Raw genomic sequence first — 12,994 nt, forward strand, 5'->3', positions numbered from 1 at the left:
AACATTAGAAAAATAAACTTCATTCCATCTAGATAGTAACCCATGAAATACTAAGTGCCTACCATCTCTATGGCCTTTTTAAAAAATGTATTGAGAAGCAATTCCTCAAAGTGTACCTTGTATTGTACCATAGGAGAACATACCCCAGGGGGGTTGGTCTATGACTGAGAGGGAAGATATTGCCATACCACAGAAATTTAAGGCACCTATGTGGGTCATATATGTCACTGAGATTTCTAGTAGTCACATTTAAAAAGTAAAAATAAGTAAGTGAAATTGAATGTCCTTTATTTCAAAGTAACAATTTCTAGTTACAATTGATATAATCAAATAGATGATGTTTGGTAGTCAGTAGGAAATTTATTGAGATATTGTACATTTTTTTCCATTTTGTCTTTAAAATCATGTGTATAATTTACACTTCCAGTACATCTCAGATCAGACTAGTATTTCACAATTTAACTGTTCAGTAGCTTCATCATGTTGACAATGGTCTATGAGGTACTCTAAAAAAAGTGCTCTGCTGAAAAAAAAAATCAGTGATTTGTTCTGAAAAATAAGACCATTTGGACATCTCTGTTGAGTTTGCTTAAGAACAAAAGGGTGGGCAATGGGCAATAGTGGAAAACTCTACTGGATATTTATCATGATCAAGATTTGGCATCTCGAAGAATGTCAAGTATTTAAAATGAACTGTTCCTCTGTCATTTTGTGAGTGTTTCAGAGACATACATCTGCCCCAACTTTACTTGCAGATCTCCCCTCAGCAAAGAGCTTCTGCTGACGTGGGTAAATGTACCTGGTTGTATTTGAATCCTTAGGCAGTCCTTTGACATTCTGTTATGTCCTAGCTTCTTTAGCTTCTTTTCTAGCTGAGTTCTGTTCAGCATACCCAGGTCATGGGTATGAACTCGCATTAATGAAATACACTTACCTTATATTATAAATGACTTTGCTTATAGAATTGGTATATTACAGTATCTTGACAGAAGATTGGATAGGCATCACCAAAGTTTGCCTTTCTTTTCTTAGCCACCTTCTTTCCCCATCATTTACTAACTTCTACTTGACTATAGTTATACATGTTATTATGGTATATCTGTGTATTATTTAGTTAGAGAGACAGAGAGAGAGAGAGAGAGAGAAATTGTTCTTGCTATTGGAGAGGTTGATAAATCCCACAAACTGCCTTCCACAGCTGGAGACCCAGAAAATTAGTGGTATAATTTTGAGTTCAAATTTCCAAGAACTAGGGACACCAACAGAGGAAGAAGTAATCTCAGTCAGAGAAGGTAAGAAGAGCTGAGATGTTCTAGCTCACAAGTCAGTCAAAAAATAGGGGCAAATTCCTCATTAGTGAGTCAGGAAAATAGTGGCAAATTCCTCCTTCTTCTGTCCTTTGTTCAATTCATGCCCTCAATTGATTAAAAAGTACCCACACACTTTGCAGACAGGCAGTCTCCTTTCCTGAGTCCAGCAATTAGCCATTGCTAATCTCCAGAAACACCTTCCCAGATACACCCAGAAATGTTTAATCTGGTTGCCCCAGGGCCAGTCAGGTTGACACATAAAATTAACCACCACATTCAGGTCACCACCTGTACCCGCCCCCTATGCATTGTTATTGCAACCTGCATGACATTTCTCTGTTCCATTGTGTGTTGATTTTTAAAGATTAACTCTCCAAGGGTAATTGATTTTCTTGTATCATAGTTTCTGAGGAAAGCTTTAATATATCACATATACATACTGAAAAGACTAAACTTTAGCTTTAGGATATTTTTAAGCAAATTCCAAGACAATATGCTAGTTGTTTTTCCTTACTTTGTGCTATCTGTTTTGCATATTAAGAACCTGATGCTCAGAGACACAATTTTTTAATGTTTTAATAAGCAAACCATGAATATTTAAACTGATACTGAGAAAATTTGCATAATATAGTCCTTCTTCTTTGAGTCTACCCTAAAATATACCACATTTTCAAATTCTGGCTCACTGCTCACATCAGATTGAATGACCAATTCATTTCTACTTGAGTTATCAACTACAAAGTGTGTAAATAAGTATTACTGCTTGGAGGAAATGAAAGTTTTTTAAAAAAAAGAAATAAAGCTCCAGACTATGAAAGCTACAAAATAGAGTTTTCAGATTTTATCTAAGTGTCAGCACTGTGAGTATACATTTCTGTGGCTTCGATGAAATTTTTCTAAGCAGATTTAAATAATTGAGCTCTGTCTCTATAATCACTAATTGTCACATCTCAGAAAAGGCTAGAACCATTTTAGTAATATACACTGGGCTTCAAAGACATCATCTTTGAACAGATCTTAAATGCCTGGTAGGAAGCTAACTGGGTCACACTTCAACCTGAAGAAATCCAATTGCACCTTGCAGAGGACATTGAGTACGTATGTGCTTGCAAAGTTGAGTGCAGAAATCAAGATAATTGATCTGATAATTCAGATAAAATATATTCCTGTCAGATGATGCCAGATAATTTAGGCATGAATAACATTTTAGTATTGAATTTTTAGAATAATTGCGTGTCATCAGCCTCCATTTACATTTTACAGATAGATACTGTAAAAGAACCCATACTAATAGGAAGTGACCTACTCTCTTTGAATTAAAGCTGTACTGAAGTTTAAAGGTAATATTTAGTCTAATAAATGTTTTCTTATGGAAAGTGCCATACATGATTTAACTTAACACTAAATTGCAATTAACAACAGGAACAAATAGCTAACATTTACCTGCGGTAGGTAACTACAGTGTGCCAGGCATTGTGCTAAAATCTTTGCATAGATTGTTGCATTCACATATATCATCAGAAAAGGTGTGTTACAGTGTGATCCTTTGGTGTCTCAGAAATACCTGGATGGAATGCAGCCTTGAGCCTGGTGCTCATTTCATAGCGGGGCTATGATGCAGCCATGTCAGATGGAGCTTTGGAATGATTATGAAATTAAGAAATGATTACTTTTGGGCCCCCCTCATGGCATAAGGGTGAAGCACCACACAATGAAGCAATACGCAGCCTCTCCAGCACGAGTTCAGTCCCCAGCCGGTCAGGGAGCAACCCTCATGGCGCAGCAGACAGCTCCTGTCTCACCTACTGCTGCCTTCAGCAGTGTATTTCAGTCTGACTGTTCTCTTCCCTACTTTGTCTCTGGTGAATCCTCTCACCACTTGAATCTCTGGCCTATACTCCGGCTCTTGTGTGCATAAATGAATAAATCTTTAAAAAGAAGAAATGCTTACTTTCCTTGGTATACAGATGAAAGAAACAATGTTATTCAAGAATTCTTTCTTGAAAAAAAAGACTGAAAATAGTGTTTTTTTCTTCTCTTATCTGCAGACCAACTGGCTTTGTTTGCATCTCAGATACATTCCACAAGTTCTCTGTATTCAGTACTTTTACTGTTGTGTTACAAGCATTTTTAATTGGGGCTTTAAATCTTTTCCTTGCCCCACTGGTGATATATATTTTCTGAACTCAGTGAATAAAATAATGTGCAGATCTCATAGCCTTTGAGGTTATTGTTATTTCCCCTTTCACATACATAATAAATAAATTAGAGAGTATTGGAGACTTTAAATTAACAAAAGGTTAAATAAAATTTTATGATCTCCCTTGCTGATCTCCTGGCTGGCACCACATTTTGAGTAATACATCATTAGAAAAAATCACCCTCTAATGCCTGATTTTAGTATTATGATGGGAGAGTTGTTACTTAGAGGCAGCTCCTTAAATAGACTGTTAGCCCTGAGAGTCTTAAAAAAAAAAAAAAAAGCAAGTGAATTTCCTCTTCCCAGGATTCCTGAGAAAGAGCTACAAAAGGCCCCCAGAACTGATACAAAGTTAATGGCTTTAGGGGACCCCTTCGCATTAATTTAGTAACCCTGAGGCATCAAACACAAATCCTTGACACGTCAAATTCTATCATTATTTTCTTGCAAAGCATTTAAATGAAGTTAGTTCGGTTTAAAGAGCCAAGAAATACCTATGAGTGGAAAGAACAGATTTGAAGGTCATATTCTTATATATCCATACCCATACACACACACACACACACACACATTTCTTATATATAGATATATCCATATATGAATCTACATAAAATAAATACAAATTTGATTATTTCCTCTCCAATACCTGTTCCATTACCAATGAATGTGAAGACTTTCAAATTATTTTAGACCGTATAAGTTCACAGGGTTGTTACATAATATACAATTAAAGAGTCGAGAAATTATTAACTGAACTCAATATTAAAGAGTTAATGTAATAAAGAAAAGCAAACTACTACCATTTTTGATTTTTTTTTTTTTTGCAAAATAGTCTATGTTTTTTTCCTTAAATTTTCACTATCCTATAAGGGACCAGAAAAATGAATAACTATAAGAAAGTTAAAATCAAAATCAACAAAAAACTATGAACCAGAGACACTTTTAGGGGGGCGGGGCAGGAGGGGAGGGATTGGGGTCAGAATGGGGGGCTGCAATTGTATGGGGAATATAAAAATAAAATTTATTATTTAAAAAAAATAAAATAAAATAAAAATATAAAAAAATAAAAAAAAATAAAACTATTTCTTATTACTATAAAAAAAAATTCACTATCCTTTTGCTCACATGGACAAAGAAAGGAAGATGTTCTCTTTCTCCTTTTTTAAAGACATTTCTACCTGAATATGGGCACATGTTCAGGGAAGGCAGAGTTTGGCCTTGAGGGGGTTTATTCTAGTCTAAGAATGTCTCTACCCACAAAACAGCAAATTATAAGGCTTAATTTTTGCAGAATAAGGACATAGAATTATTAATCATTTAAACATACACTTTTTAAGAAAGAAAGTGTATATAAGCCATATGCTTGTAAAAAAAAAAAAAAAAAATCAGGATCCTCAGAAAGAGAATCATTTGAAATATGTGTCTTTACTCCCCTGGGAGAAAGAACTTTCATCCTGAAGCAACTGTAAAAGTCAGTCAACTCCGTTTTCTTACTTTCTATTTATTAAGCCTTTAAAATAGTCATCAAACATAAGGTGATATATTCCTTTTAACAACCTCGTGGGACTTTGCTATCTACTCTCTACTGATGAGGAAAGGTGAAAGTAGAACAATTAAAAGCCTTTGCAGAGGTCACAAAATAGGGTTAGGGAAGCTGAATACAATCAGATAGCTCATTTATTTTCTGGCCATCTTTCCAAAAGAACTCAAAATTATATTATTATTTGCCATGAAAATATCTGACTAATCTTCAGACTCTGTAGCCTTAAGCAAAGACACAGATAGGGTCTGAAAAAAACAATGATAATAGATAATTGTCTGCCTGAAGTGACTTTCATTTGGCTTTAAAGACTTCAGCGAGACTACAAACCATGGCAAAGACAACACTTCTGCACAATCAGTAGGAATGGAAGGCAATTTGATTTCCAGATTAAGATCAGTTAGGATTGTTTAGCCTTGGCAGACAGTGCAAAGATTTTCAATGGAATACATACAAATGACCCAACTTTTATTGCTTCCTTTGTTAATATCTTTAGCACCAATAAGGGAATGATGAATGAGATGCCTGCCTTTGGGAGAAATAGTTGGTGCAACGAAGAAATATGAAGAGGGAGAGAGAGAAGGGAAAAAAAAAGGTAAAAAAAAAAAACATTGCTATAGACTAAGTACATACGCACAAAAATGGAAGAATTTCAGCCTACATTTTGGCATTAATTTATAAATTTTGCACTAATGTACAAATCTCCCCTGTCCTTGCACATGCCCCTTTTAGTTTAGATGTTGACACTACCTGTCTATTTCTCCACTGAGAGATGAAGCAGTGTTAAAACAACACTTGTCGTAGTTCTTTGAAGGAGAAAGAAGAGAGGAAAGAGAAAAGGAGTGAAATGAGGGAGAGAAGAGAGGAAGGAAAGAGAGGGGAATGTGTTGAAATAATTGCTACCACATAATGAAGGTCTGCTTGTGTTACACATTCTTATGGGCATTTCCTATGTGTTATTTCCTAATTCCCAAAAGGCCCCATGTTAATTTTCCATAATACCCCATGAAACACTCTCACATTTATCAAAATTAACAATAGTCAGCAAAGGGCCTGCTCTAACTTTGGAGGCATTTTTCTGAGTGCATTATTTTCTGGTCGTGAATCACTATCCCATGGTTGTCTACTTTGCAACGTGACAGTGGACGAAATTACAGTCTGCAAAAGAGACAGGAGCAGATGATACAGCCCTAGGCTTGAGAACTGATTTCCTGCTTCAAATATGTTTCCTGATTGAAGATTGCACACCTAGGAGGTGAGATGAGAGAGCTATTTTATAAAAGTGTCCAGCAGATGTACTGCAGTAATTCCCACTGTATTCATCACTTACTGAATTGCTCACATACCAGAGGTTTAATCCAATGTAAATGATCTCATCACCCATCAGTACGAGGGCTCACAAATCCAACTTGGCCTCAAGCTAAAACTTGACATTTCAAGGTTCTCAAAATCCACAGTAAGGAAGCAGTATATTGATGACTTCCAAACGTCTCTGCTGAAACGGCCCCAGTTTTTGAGAAATGCAGATGTTTGGGATCTAGAAATAGAAGTGGCCAGCTGCCCTTGAGGTACTTGGGGCACAGTTCCATATTTCCTACCATTGATTTGGCCTTGAGAAAGGAACATTTTGTGCAAAGATAATGAAATTGACACTATTTGCATTCCACTCATACAAATACTAAAGAATGAAATTTAAAAGGTTCCGTTAAAAGTGTCCTTTCTTATAGTTTCTCAGCATTGCTGTACCTGGGGAAACATAAGGTATTTTCAGGCTGCGAAATCAGGAGAACACAGAGAATTACCAGATTGGCAGGGACCTTGAAAGGTCAGCTGTGCAGAAATCCACCCCATAAAGGGGCTATTGATTTTTAAGGTCAGTTAACTAGCCTTTCCACATCTGTCTGTTAACTATGATAGTGAAGACCTGGCTACATTATTATAAATTGCTATAAATCCCTTCCATGTTTAACATTTTGTATCTACACAACTCTTAAAAAAATTACATTCAGAATAATATCATTTAAGGCCTTTATTTATTGTCTACTTCACGGAAATTGTGTGTTGTATTACACAAAACTTGGGTTTGTCATCCACAATTTAGTTCCTTCACTGCTAATCTTCCTAGCTATGTGATCATGGACAAAAGATTTACTCCCCTCAAACTTCAGACTTTTAGATGTAAAATGGAAACAACTTTAGAGATTGTTTAAAGATTAAATAATGTAATAGCAAAAAGGAACTGGAGAAAACTATTTTTTCAAGATGTTAGTTCTCTTTGCTATGATTCTTTTACAATCTTGTATTTTCAAACTTTTAAAATACACAAGTATTTTCAAATTTAATATATACAATGTTATAAGAAATTGAATTACCTACTTTTTTCCAGTAGATCCTGGACTGTTACTATTGTAAACTGAATTTTCTGGTTGTAATTTATAGCACTACTTTATTTCATAGTGTTATTTTGCAGTTTTAAGCTCATCATTAATGGTTATAAATCCCATTTATAACCACGTTGAATTACCTAGAAAATGGGGCAGGAGGAGGTTTTTATTGGAATGACATTTTCAGTGACCTGAGAAAGAAAAATCAATATGAACTAAATAACCCAGGACCCATGCTTTTAATATCTTTAGCCCCCTCCCTCTCTATTGCCTTCAGTATTTAATGCAAGGAAGTATTCCAATTGGCCTATTTTAATTACAGTTTTGTTCTTTGGATTAAACACAGAAGACGGAGCTCTTGATCTTATAATTGACTCAACTTGAGATATACATCCCCTATAGGGAGTAGAGGGTGGAGTCTGTTACTTTAACAGGAAGGGGGAATTGTACATAACAAAACTGAAGTGTTCTTGTGTATGTTAGAAGTGATTAATTGCAATCCTACCTAGGGATTGAAGGGAAAACAAGTTTAACTTTAGTCAAATAATAAATGTATTTATAAGAATCATATTCTGCTGTCTTATAATTTGAAGATTATAATTGGGAAAACAACGATGTAAATTTGTTGTGCTTTTTTATTGAATACTTTTCTTTTGCATGGTGAATGGGAAAAGAAATATACTTGGACATTTGTAGACACATATCTAATTTCAAGTGTGTGAGGAAGACTGTTTTACTTCTCTAAATGTTTCCTCACCAACATCTAAATTCCTTTTAATGGTAAATCCAATAGTTTTATTGTTTTACAAGAAATATAGAATATCCTGAATGAGCTAGCTCACTGAAAAGTTCAAGTGAAAGTAGAAATGATTGCATTTACTTCTCTTCTAAAGAGTAAGTATATATATGGGAAAAGAGGAAAATTTATATAGGGTTCCTGAAAAGGGGTGGTGCAAGGCACACAGTTAGAGATATGATTGAAGATTTGAATTGGAATAGAAAAAACTGTCTTAGTAATTGGCTGAAAATAGTTCAGTCCATTAATATCCAAGGATGCACAGAGGTTTCTAAAACTATTGCTCATTTTCTAATTAAACCTAAAACTATTCTTGTGAAGTGTCTAGGAGCCAGCAATAATTATCCCCATTTTGTGAATAAAGGAACACAGTGTCTGAGAGGTGAGGCAGTTTAAGTGTATAATCAAATCAGTTACACTTAAGAACAGGACCAGAAGGTGACATATAGAGAGAGCCTTTTTCCTTTGCATACAGAAATGCCAATAAATAGGCAAATCAGCTTAGTATGGTAGACAAATTTAGAACCAGAAAACTTAGTAGTTTTACAACTCAAAACACAGAGCTGGGGTGAGTTACTTAAACATCTGTGAATTGGAAATAACAGTAATTCTTTATAACATTATGGACATGGTTAAAAATACATTACATCTTGCCATTGTATGGTGGTGATAGGGAAGTCATAATGCCTCTCTTTCTTGCCATCTTTTCCTGCAATGAAGAATGCTCATTGGGGTTGATCAAGACAAGAAAGTCCTTTTACATTTCAACCTTTCATGTGGCACTTCCTAAGGATTTATAACATTAATGTCCATGAATGTTGCATGTTCTAATCAGGATGTAAGCACTCTAAATTATGAAATCTCCCTATTGAAGTAAAATATCTATACCAACTGTCTTCATACTGCAGAAAAACCTCTAGGAGAGTTTAAGGACTAAACTGGGTAACTTCAAAGTTAACTGTCTTGACTCTTTCATTTTCCATAAAAAGACAAGACCCTATGTGATTTACCTACCTTAATAATACATTAAAATAAGATGCTTAAGATGAACTCCCTTTCTCTTATAGATTGGAATGTTATCACATATAACTTGATATTTTTAAAGACTATCTTCTTTCATGTACAAGCACAGAAGATACAGTTAAAGCTCTCTTGTCCCCCCAAGAAATGAAAGCACAGGACTGCTGTCTGAGCCAGCAGTATCTCTCCTGCATAAAAGTTAAACTGTCAAGCAGTCTGAGACACAGTATCTTTAACTATATCCTACACCATGCAGGAAATAGCAAGGAGCCTGAACTGGGCCAGGATGGCAACATAAAATCTACCATAAATGTCAAAGAATGTAAGCCTTATACAGGGACTCCTTCACATGGTTCAGCCTAGCTCATTAGTATTCCTCTTGTGAACATTACTACTAAAAATTTTTGGCCTCAGGTCACTTGTGTTGATTTCTATCAGGCACATATCTTACCTTCAAGACCCATCAAGATATGGGTCAATGTCCGTCCTTGATCTTAGGGCTCATAATAAAAGTTCTGAATAGAACCAATATACACAAAAAACTCTTGTGAAATGTGAAGCACAATTTAAAACTTTACTCTGAAACCCACACTATGCTTTAAGTTTTCTCAGTTCTCTTTAAAGCAAGGAAGTGACACATTTTAATTCCCTGTGACATTTCATACTGAGCCAAGTGCAATTCCACTATTTAAGTATTGGATAGGTGGATATCCATCCATTCAACATGATGGGCGGATATTCTCAGTTGCGGCAGCACCAAAGAGAAAGGCTGGTGTCGCTATGGACCATGTTTAAGAAACCAAGCCACTGAATCAGATTATCTACTTCAAAAGATTTTCCATATAATGATACCATGTTTCTGAAAATGAATCAAAATTCTTTTTCCAGTAATTTCTATTAGTCTTTGTCTTACCACATTTAAGTTTTCTCAGTTCTCTTTAAAGCAAGGAAGTGACACATTTAGTGACCACATTTAGTCCATGCCACTGGAAGAGGGATGATTAAGTAGGAGAACACAAAATGGAAAGGTAAATTTTCAGTCTTTGAATTTCAAATATGCTTTTGAAATACATGAGAAATATCTTTTCAGGGAAAAAAAATAAGTTTTAAGAAACACTACTTTGAATAAAAAAGACCAGAATCTGACTGTTCAAAGAATAAAGTCTATGCAAATATGATGACATTTTTTCCCTATGAACTCATGTTTAATGAAGACTTAGAATTGGAATTGCAATAAAGCAAAAGGGAAGAGAATTAGACTTGGTATATGCTCCAAGAAAGAAAACTATACAATGTCTTTCTAATTGTTTCTCCCTCAGACTAATTTCCGAGGTGAGGTATGCAATGAGATTCCTAAATGAGTTCTAGGATCTAAGATTACAACTTCTGCACCTCAGCCTTGGCAACTTCCTAGAACCCGTGAAGTCATGAAAAACATCTTTCTGCCTGCATGGCACAGAGAACTAGTAAGTCTCCCAGTGCTACTCTACCAATGTATCATAAACTGAGTGACTTAAAATAACAGAAATTTATTACCTCCCCATTCTGAAATCTAAAAATCTAAATTCAGCTATTGGAGGTTCCTTCTCCCTCTGACACTTTGAGTAGAATCCTTCCCTTTCTTTTCCTAGTGTCAAGTGGTGGCCTGCAACCCCCGTGACCCCTGGCTTTGTAAATGCATCATTCTCACACATGCCTCTGTAGCCACATGACTGTCAGCTCCTGTGTTCATCTGTCTTGCATCATCTTCTTATAAAGACATAAGTAATGGGCCTCCCTGGTGTCACAAGGTGTTAAGATGCAACCTATGAAGCTATCCACAGCCACTACAGCATGAGTTCAATCTCCAGCCAGGGAGCTACCCACATGGCGCAGCAGACCTCTCCTGCCTTGCCTGCTGCTCCCCTCAGCAGTGTGTTTCAGTCAATCTTCCTGTTCTGTTCCCCACTCTGTCTTTGGTGAATCCGTTCACCCCCCACACCTCTGGCCTGTACCCCAGTTCTTGTATGCATAAATAAAACTTTAAAAAAATAAAGACATCAGTCATATTGAATTAGGACCCCTTAAATGAACTCATCTTTTTTTGATTTTTTAAAAGATTTATTTATTTATGCATACAAGAACTGAGGTACAGGGTGAGAGGATTCACCAGGGAGAGTGGGGAGCAGAACAGGCAGATTGACTGAAATACACTGCTGAGGGGAGCAGTGGGCAAGTCAGGAGAAGTCTTCTGAGCCCTGTGGGTTGCTCCGTGGCCTGCCAGGGATTGAACTTGTGCTGCAGTGGCTGGCAATAACTTGATAGTGCTGTATTTTACCCCTGTGACACCAGAGAGGCCCTAAATGAACTCATCTTAACTTGATTACTTCTACAAAGAAACTATTTCCAAGTAGGATCACATTCACATGTACCAGGGTTCAAGATTTCTACATATCTTTTGGGGAAGACACAATTCAAACTTAAAAGGCCAGAGAATATATTTTTTTTTTAACCTGGTAAGTCTTTATAAAAGTTCTTAGACATCTGCAGACAGATTTTAGTAACCCAGATGGAAACTTGACTCCAACTAGTTATTTTCTGCTGCCATAGAGTGATATGAAGTGGTGAAAGGGACTGTTTGAGGTAGGGAGGTCTTATCAAGAGGATAGATGGCCATAACTGCCTTTTATGCACCAGAAGCCATCTGAGACATGGATTTCTCTGCAGATGGAAGCATACAGCTACAGAGGCCTGCAATAAGATGGGATGGTATAAATTTAAAAGGATGTCAGGATGAATAGATGACCAAGAATTACAAGTCCCTCCTTCTATTGTTGCCTTGATGCTACTTGAGACCCTTTAGAAAGATCAAATTGAAAGTCAAAAAATGTTGATTTGACTGAAAAAACATTGAACTGAATGAATTTACCTTAGATTGTCTAAGTATTTTCCCACTAAATGAAATGAGAGACTGGGGGGTAAAAAGCACTGTGTCTGTGAGGAAACAAAGAAAGTGACATTTCTTGCCAACCATAATTTTTGATCTGAGATTTGTGTGCATTATCTATATAATAAAGGTGGGGAAAACTCCCTGGGACATACTGAGCAAAGCTATATCAATACTGAAACTGTCTTTCGTAGGACATACTGTCAATGTAAAAATAAAGAACATATTAGACTGAAACACTGAAATGTGGAGGGCTGTAATTTCAAAGGAATCCTGTAGACTTTAAAGTGTGTATCACAGAGGTAAAGACTATAATCAAACCCAGTTGCTTTTACTCTGGCAGTACCTATCATTTTTATTTTGACAAGGGAAGATACTTTGTAGCACATTGATCAAGAAGCAGTTTCCAAAAGCAGATTCACTGCACATACACAGCTTGCATTCCATGAAATTGTGAACACTACCCTCATGACGAAAACAAAGATATCATACTTGTAGGTGGATTTGCCTGAAACATTAAGTAGATAAAATCATAGTTGGTTTGTTGAAAAGGAGGTTAGATAATAAGAGTGATAGCTTTACATATGATAAATTTATGTTTGAGTCTCAGCACTTACTAACTGGATAATTTGACTGAGTCACTTAACATTTAGAAACCTGAGTCTTTTAAGGTGCAAAATGCCCATAATAGTTGTACTTACCCCACATAAATGTGAGTTTTAAATGAGATGATGCATGTACAGCCTTAATCATACTAATGAGCACATGGTAGTCATCTAATATTTATTTTTATTCACTTTCTGTTCATTCAAGGACTA

At 35.9% G+C, this 12,994-nt stretch overlaps 1 long non-coding RNA gene across 1 annotated transcript in view; it reads left to right on the forward strand.

Annotated features, from left to right (window-relative positions):
- The window catches only part of LOC129144821 (uncharacterized), a 330,134-nt gene that overhangs the window by 276,965 nt on the left and 40,175 nt on the right, over nt 1-12,994 (forward strand). Inside the window, exons 4-5 of the long non-coding RNA XR_008549511.1 lie at nt 5,547-5,645; nt 10,570-10,716. This is a non-coding gene — a long non-coding RNA (uncharacterized LOC129144821). The remainder of the gene's footprint in view (nt 1-5,546; nt 5,646-10,569; nt 10,717-12,994) is intronic.

This window comes from Talpa occidentalis, unplaced genomic scaffold, assembly GCF_014898055.3.
Source record: "Talpa occidentalis isolate TD23 unplaced genomic scaffold, MPIMG_talOcc4v2.1 talOcc4.7, whole genome shotgun sequence".
NCBI lineage: Eukaryota > Metazoa > Chordata > Mammalia > Eulipotyphla > Talpidae > Talpa > Talpa occidentalis.